The sequence below is a fragment of the Triticum dicoccoides genome, chromosome 4B, assembly GCF_002162155.2.
Source record: "Triticum dicoccoides isolate Atlit2015 ecotype Zavitan chromosome 4B, WEW_v2.0, whole genome shotgun sequence".
Classification (NCBI taxonomy): domain Eukaryota; kingdom Viridiplantae; phylum Streptophyta; class Magnoliopsida; order Poales; family Poaceae; genus Triticum; species Triticum dicoccoides.
The window spans coordinates 516,537,656-516,546,214 of NC_041387.1; positions in this window are offsets into that span (position 1 = coordinate 516,537,656).

Genomic DNA, 8,559 nt, shown 5'->3' on the forward strand with positions numbered 1-8,559 from the left:
ATGCAATATTGGTGACACGACGCGCCAATTCCTCAAGAGAGAGTTGAGGAGTGGTAACTTGATCATCTTGAGCGTTGTCTTGAGCTTGTTCTTGATCTTGAGCTTGCTCTTGATCTTGAACTTGCTCAGGGGGAAGAGCTTGACCTTGGGCATCAGTTGGTGGTTCACCACCATCTTGAGGTTGATCTTGCCCTTGATCTTGCTCATTTGGTTGGGGGCCTTTACTTTGTTCTTCGGAAGCATGTGGGTCTTGGGTTGGTGATGGTTCCACTTGAGTGGAATGCTGTCCTTCTCCTTCGGCCACAAGGGGTTCTTCAATGGGTAGGATATGATCAACACCCATTCTTCTTATGGCTTGGGGAGGAAGTTCATCACCTACATCACAAGTACCACTTTGCTCCACTTGGGAGCCGTTATTGTCGTCAAACTCCATGTTATACGTCTCCTCAATGAGTCTCGTGGACTTGTTGAGGACACTGTAAGCATAAGAGTTTGTAGCATAACCAACAAATATGCCCTCATGAGCTCTAGCTTCAAATTTAGACAAACGAACACCTTTCTTGAGGATGAAACACTTACAACCAAACACCCGGAAGTACTTGAGGTTGGTCTTTGTTGCCGGTGAGTATCTCATATGGTGTCTTGTTCAAGACTTTGTGGCGATAGAGCCAATTGGATGCATGACAAGCGGTGTTGATGGCTTCGGCCCAATAGTTGTAAGGAGACTTGAACTCCACCATCATGGTCCTTGTCGCGTCCATTAATGTCTGGTTCTTCCTCTCTACTACACCATTTTGTTGAGGGGTGTAAGGTGCAGAATACTGATGCTTGATCCCCTCATCACTAAGAAACTGATCCAAGGTGTAGTTCTTGAATTAGGTGCCGTTGTCACTTCTTATTTTCAAGATCTTTGCATTATGTTGACATTGAGATTCATTTGCAAAGTCGACTTGTTAGCTATGTGCTTGACATGGCGTTGCGGGGCACTGCTGCCCTCAGGAACTTCTTGGTTGCGAAGATGCTTGGAGCTTGTGTTACGACTGGGATTTGAGCGCCTTGCATTGGGACCGGAGCCACCACCTATGACACACAAACCCAAACACACGAGAAGAGTGAGAAGGATTATTGCAAAGACCAAGGCCAAAACCAAACGAAACAAGTAGAAATGATATTAGATGGACAAAACAAAGTACTTTTGAAGTCAAGGTAGTACTGGCCCAAGATGCAGAAGTAAAAATTTACATCCGTGATAGTACTACGCCGGGTTGGCACGGTAGTACCGCGCTTAGAGCGGAAGTAATTTTTTACTTCTGTGCACCGGGTGGTAGGACTACTCCAGAGGAGCGGTAGTACCGCACGGGGCAGATCTCGCAAGAGCAGGCGGTAGTACCGCTCCAGAGGAGCGGTAGTACCTCATGGAACGGATCTTCACAAGAACAGATCTAAGAACAACCGTGAAATTAGATCGGTACTACGGTTGATCAATACTACATTGTTGCACCATACCAAATGGCATATCTACTACACTAGCACTCTCCCATAGTCTCCTCTTGCAAACATTTAGCCAAAAATCACAAGAACTACACATGCATCTCCCAAAACCTAGAAGCACAACAATGGGGCAAAGAGAAATGCACTAAGGGAGATACCGGGCTCCATGGCAAGAGGGCGAGGTGGGGATCGATCCCACCGGTTGGAATGCGAGGAGAGTGGCCAGAGATGGAGATCCGTCAAGGTCCTTCGACGCTGTTCTTGGGCAAGAGAGAGAGAGAGAGAGAGACGTTATGAGTGAAGAGATGAATGGGTATGGGGGAGTTCGAACTCCCCCTGCCCGCTCTTAACCCCCACGCGCTCGCGACAGCGCGATAGTACCGCGGGTCATCGCGGTAGTACCGCCCGGGCAGAAGTACCACACACAGGGCGGTAGTACCGCTCTTCCAGCGGCAGTAAAAAATTTCTATAAATGCGACAGTGGGTGGAGATGGTGGGTCGAGATGGTGGGTGGAGATGGTGGGTGGAGATGGCAGTGGACGATGGAGGGCGACAGTTCAAATGCCTCGGCTACTGTAATTTTACTATAAGGTTGGTGTTGGAGGAGTGTGGGATACGGTTGAAGTACGATGGCTACTAAAATTTGGGTAAAGGAATTGATGCGGGGCGGGAGTGCCCAAAATCGTGCACGGTCCTATAAGAATATGCATGTATGATAATAAGGAAAAGTGGCAGAACCGCCGATTTTTGCAATGCTCAAGGCGGGTAGTTTGTTTTTATATTTCTAGCTAGCTAGTCTATCACACACGACTCATCCTAATTTCTAAATAAACTTACCCGCCTTCAGCTTGCGTAGTCATGGTTATTTTATAGTGCACTTGCATCGCACACGGTTACGCCAGTACCTCCACCCTTTGCTCGCGCTTGCGTAGTCGTGGTGATTTTACGGCGCACTTGCATCGCGCACGGTTGTGCCAGTACCTCCACCTTTGCTCGCCCTTGCGTAGTCATCATGATTCACAACGCACTTGCATTGCACACGTTTAAGACATTATAGTTGTGTCCGTTGAGCATCATCAGAGTCTTTGCAGCAAAACAAAAACGTTAGAGAGGGTTAGAAGACAGCCATACCAGCATGTAGCCAAAATATATATGAGTGAAAAGGGTGGTCTGTGATGTTCAAAATTCCAATGCACAACTTTGACCGCACGGGCCCACAGTTTGGCGCGTAGTCGAAGATTGATGAGAGGGGCCAGAAGTCAAGGACCACCTGGAAGTGGCCAAATATATGTTGGAATATTGGGTGTGATGTTTAAAACATTAAATACACAATGCACAACTTTGGTGGCACCTGCCTCGCAAACCCGAAAGTACCCTTGGATATATCTATAATGACATAATGTTGAGCTAGGATGCTTGGCCCACCAACTCCCACTTCGTGTCAGCGGGGCGGATGATGCTACTTCTTGAGCTTGTGTTGGTTTTTCCCTTGAAGAGGAAAGGGTGATGCAGCAAAATAGAGTAAGTATTTCCCTTAGTTAGAGAACCAAGGTATCAATCCAGTAGGAGACAACGCACAAGTCACTGAATACCTACACAAACAATCAATAAACTTGCACCCAACGCGATAAAGGGGTTGTCAATCCCTTCATGGTAACTTGCAAAAGTGAGATCTGATAGAGATAGATAAACGGTAAGGTAAATATTTTTGGTATTTTTGGTTTGTAGATCGGAAAGAACAATATTGCAAAATAGTAGATCGGAAACTAATATGATGGAAAAGAGAACTTATATGATGGAAAGGGACCCGGGGGCCATAGGTTTCACTAGTGGCTTCTCTCAAGATAGCAAATATTACGGTGGGTGAACAAATTATTGTCGAGCAATTGATAGAAGAGCGCATAATTATGACGACATCTAAGGCAATGATCATGAACATAGGCATCACGTCCGTGTCGAGGAGACCGAAATGATTCTGCATCTACTACTATTACTCCACACATCGACCGACTCCTTCCTGCATCTAGAGTATTAAGTTCATAAAAAATAGAGTAACGCATTAAGTAAGATGACATGATGTAGAGGAATTAACTCAAGCAGTATGATGAAAACCCCATCTTTTTATCCTCGATGGAAACAATACAATACGTGCCTTGTTGCCCCTACTTTCACTAGGAAAGGACACCGCAAGATTGAACCCAAAGCTAAGCACTTCTCCCATTGCAAGAAAAACCAATCTAGTAGGCCAAACTAAACCGATAATTCGAAGAGACTTGCAAAGATATCAAATCATGCATATAAGAATTCAAAGAAGACTCAAATAATATTCATAGATAATCTGATCATAAATCCACAATTCATCGGATCTCAGCAAACACACCATAAAAGAGTATTACATCGAATAGATCTCCAAGAACATCAAGGAGAACATGGTATTGAGAATCAAAGAGAGAAAAGAAGTCATCTAGCTACTAGCTATGGACCCGTAGGTGTATGGTAAACTACTCACGCTTCATTAGAAGGGCAATGGTGTTGATGTAGAAGCCCTCCATGATCCAATCCCCCTCCAGCAGGACGCCGGAAAAGGTCCCTAGATGGGATCTCACGAGTACAGAAGGTTGCGGTGGTGGAAAAGTGTTTTCGTGGCACCCCTTGATAGTTTTGGGGTATAAGAGTATATATGGGAGAAAGAATTAGGTCTGGGGACCTCCAAGGGGCCCACAAGGTAGGGGCGCGCCCTCCACCCTCGTGGACGCCTCATTGCTTCTCCGACTTCATCTCCAAATCTCCTGGTTTGCTTCTGGTCCAAGAAAGATCATCACGAAAGTATTATTCCGTTTGGACTCCATTTGGTATTCCTTTTGTGTGAAACTCTAAAATAGGCAAAAAACAGAAACTGGCACTAGGCTCTAGGTTAATAGTTAGTCCCAAAAATATTATAAAATAGCATATTAATGAATATAAAACAGCCAAAATAGATAATATAATAGTATGGAACAATCAAAAATTATAGATACGTTGGAGACATATCAGATGCACATAACGATACTTTGGTCATACATGCATGTCACCATGACCTACCATAAGACGTACCAATGAATTTATCGTTTGGTCAAACGACAACTGTTGTTGTCGATAAACCGCTTGGGCCAATAGATTAAACCATCATAAAAATCGCACGAGAGGGACCACAAAACCAGCACCTCTTGCATGCGGCCCAAAACGATGTACGTTGGAAGGGGTGATGTGTGTAAATACAATAATATACAATTTAGATGTGGTGCCTACCTCTCGATATAGATAACAACCATGAAGGTAAGGTAGTTAAGGATGAGATAAGCAGGGTACGATGTAGGTCGAACCCAACAATCCTTGCATATGGGAGGGAATCCTGACAACGCATGAGATCGAGCTTTGGTTGAACGACATGTGACGGTGACCGGCCCTAACACGAACTAGGAGGAATCCATTCATGGACAACACATACCCCTCGTTATCGGTTAAAGGGATGATATATATACACTCAGGGAGCCCAAAGATACGTGTTTCGCCACAAAAAACGCACAAGGGAGACGTGGTCGATCAGAAGACCCATATACACTGCATGCGGCCCGAAAATATGTATGGGTATGGTGGTGTGTGATGTGTTTAAATCCCGAATGCACAACTTCGATGGGCCACCAACTACATTACAAACCGAACACCATACCCGACTCCAAGCCTGGTTCAATATGTACGATGTCGGTTTCCCAACTTCGAGGTGGGTTGGAGGAGCCGCCCCATGCATGCTCAAACTTTATTTGGTATAGCATGGCACACATAACAATAGGAAACCATCATGGTCAAACCTTTCTAGTTGTTGGGCAACGGGATAGATTGTGTGGGCCCCCCTCATTATCGATAAAGGATAATATATATATATATACCTCGGGTAGCCCAAAAGATATGTGTAGCGTCTATAACCGCACAAGGGAGACATGCTCGATCAGAACAACCTGCCCCCTATACCCTGCATCCGACCTTACGATGGTGTGTGATGTGTCTCGTGGTATTTCATCGACATATGCCAACGAGTGGCTAATCATGTAGGGGGTCAATAGAATGTTGCCAGGTTCTAGAAGCGGGAGTAGGCAAGACCTCAAACGACGCCGGGTCTTACCCAGGTTTGGGGCTCTCCGTGGAGGTAACACCCCTAATCCTGCTCTGCGGGGTCTCCGCATCACTATTATCAATAGCAAATACAAGGTTGCTCCTTGAGTTGTTCGGGCTAGAGGAGGAAGAAGGCAGCTAGTTCTACTACTCCTTAGCTATGTGGGTATGAGATGATCTAAGGCTGAACCCTTTGCATGGGTGTCCCTGGGGGTTTATATAGGCCTACCTCCCAGGGGTACAATGGTAATCTGGCTGGTAGTAGGACCCAACCATCAGTGTCTCTGGGCTCCAGCTTCTCCACTGATAGCTGGGGCCCGCTGCCTGGCGGGCCCCTCCGACTGCCATGAACTCAGCCGACAGGTAGGGCCCGCCGCCTGTGGGCTAGGGGGACCAGGCCACACTGTAGCCTCACCCTTGATGATGATTGCTTGGTCGGGGGCGCATGGCTACAGTGTCGCCGCTTGGTGGGCGATCACTATAGCCACACACCATCACCTCTGGTTAATTGTGCACAGACTCCAAGGGGAGGGGCGGCCACCTGCTAGGAATTGGCCTCCCCTTGAGGCCGCCTGCTCAAGCCATGCCGTCTTCTAGGGATACGTGAGCTGCTGGGGCCCGCTGCCTGCGGGCCACACCGACCGCCCGTCATGGGGGCACGGCCCTGCCCGGCATCGTCATGGGCCGCTTGGCTACGGTGTCGTGTCAGGCGAGGGGTCTCCGCCTGGTACGTCTAGACTGTGGCCACATTCCTTCCGGGATTCAGGGGTGGCAGGTGGCACTGTTGCCACACCCTATCTTGTTGTAGGAGGTGGCTGCAGACTTTGAGGAGGCGAAGGGCCGCCTGGTAGGAGCCAGACCCTACCCTCGCCACCTTCTAGAGCGCACCGCCTTCAAGGAGGCGGCCCGTTGGCTCTAGCACGCTTCAGAGGCCGGCCTTGTGACCAGTCGGACTGAAGGGTTGTGCCAGCCCCGATGTCTTGACATCTGCTAGGGTGTGGATGTGGGTACCCATGGTCTATCCCCCCATCAGTAGTCCCCGAAGCTGGTGAGGTTCTACGGCTTTGGGGTAGCCGGAGGGCCTCAGCAGTTTCCCTCTTAAGTGGCATTCCGCCTTCTACTCCGTCTGGCTGGGAGGAGTCGGGTGTCAGGAGCCGGACGCGGTCACAGCCGCCTGGCGGAATTCAAACGGTCATGGTGGTGGCCATGTGGCATGCAAGCAGGGCGGCTGGCTCGCCGCCCACTGCCTGCCCGCCACGCGGCGCCTGCCGGCCTACAAGCCCACGCACGCGACGGGACGTCGCCGCAGGCCCAGGCCCGCCACTACAGGGCCTCGTCACGCGTGCGGATCTACTGCGACTGAGGCAGTCGGTTGTGCTTCCCAGGGCGGTTAATACATGCCTTAAAGGCGCGGAAGATGCTGGGTCGTGGGGGGAGTGGGCGCAGTTATTCTCGTGCTCCCCCATGTCCTGGCCCCTCGGCTCCGCTGCCGCAGGGCTATAAGTAGGGGGAGGAGGGCGGGAGAATGCCGCGCGCCCTCCTCCCTCTTTGCCTCGTCTCTCTGCTACTGCCGCGCCATCTTCCCTCACTGGAGTGCTGTCGTGGCTCGCCGTCACTGAGATCCTCCACGCTGTAGCCGCTTCACGCGCTGCCGAACTCTATGCGCATGGTGCACAGCGGACGCACCGGCGACTGGGACGGTTCCACCGTCCACAAGGACCACATCTAGTTCCTCCGCCAAACGCGGCGTCTCCCCCACCATTCCAACGTCAAGGTGCGCATCCCCCCTGCGGGGGAGATCTCTCCAGCGCTAGAGGGCGACAAGCGCGTTGTCTTCCGGTCGCATTTCCTTCACGGCTTCAGCCTTCCAGCAAGCGTGTTGCTTTTCTTGTTCATGGAGTTCTATGGAGTGCAGCTCTCACGCCAAACATGGTGGTGCTGCTCTCTGCCTACGTCACTCTCTGCGAAGGCTACCTCGGCACCCTTCCCACAATCGAGTTATGGGGCGAGCTATTCTATTCGAAGCTCGGCACCGCCGCCAAGAGCAAGGCGGTGCAGTGCAGAGCCTGCGTCGTGATGCGGCACTCTAGGACCAAGGTGGAACCTGCTTCCTGGCTATCGCCCTACTACAGTCGGCGAAACTGTGGCAGCGGTCCTACTTCTACATCGAGAACCTCCACACGACGCGGAACTACATCAACTTGCCGGCTTATGCAGCCGGCCCGCCTGCTGAGCCCCGCTCAAATTGAAGCTTCCGGCCAAAGAACCTATCGGTCCCCTCCGCCAGCACCCTCGCCAGGCTCCAGATGATGCTAGACTCGGAGGGCCTCAAGGCCTCCAACTTGCTGGCCGCCTTTGCAGAGAACTGGCTGCTGCCTCTTCAAGGCCGACCCCACATCATCAGCGACATGAGTGGGCACCGGGATCCGTCCCGGATGTCCACCAAAGAGATGCCAGTCGCGGAGGTCGTCCGGCTGGTGAACCACATCTCCGACTCCAAGCTGTCGGAGTCGGAGTGGCAGTTCGGCAAGCCGCCGTACAGCCGGGCTAATCTGCCGCCTCTGGTAAGTCCTTTGCTTCTTTTTCTTTTCGCTGGTCCGAGTTCTTCTTGCCGCCTGAGCACTCGGTAGTGGTGTAGTACTTCCCGGGCCAGACGGCCACTAGCATGTTGGCTCCAGGCGAGTAGTTCCTGCCAGACCGGTCGGTAAGCGACGTGGGCGACCCCGACTTGGGGGCGGCCGCCATGGAAGATGACGGCGCCACAGGTGGTGGCGAAGGGGAAGCATGTGGCCTCTCTATAGGCGGCCTGGGGGAGTGGCCGGACGACGACGCGGAGGACAACGAGCCGTGTTGCGGCCACCACACTGACAGGGCGGGCGCCAGCTCCTCGGCCGCGCCGACTGCAACAACCAGCGCGCC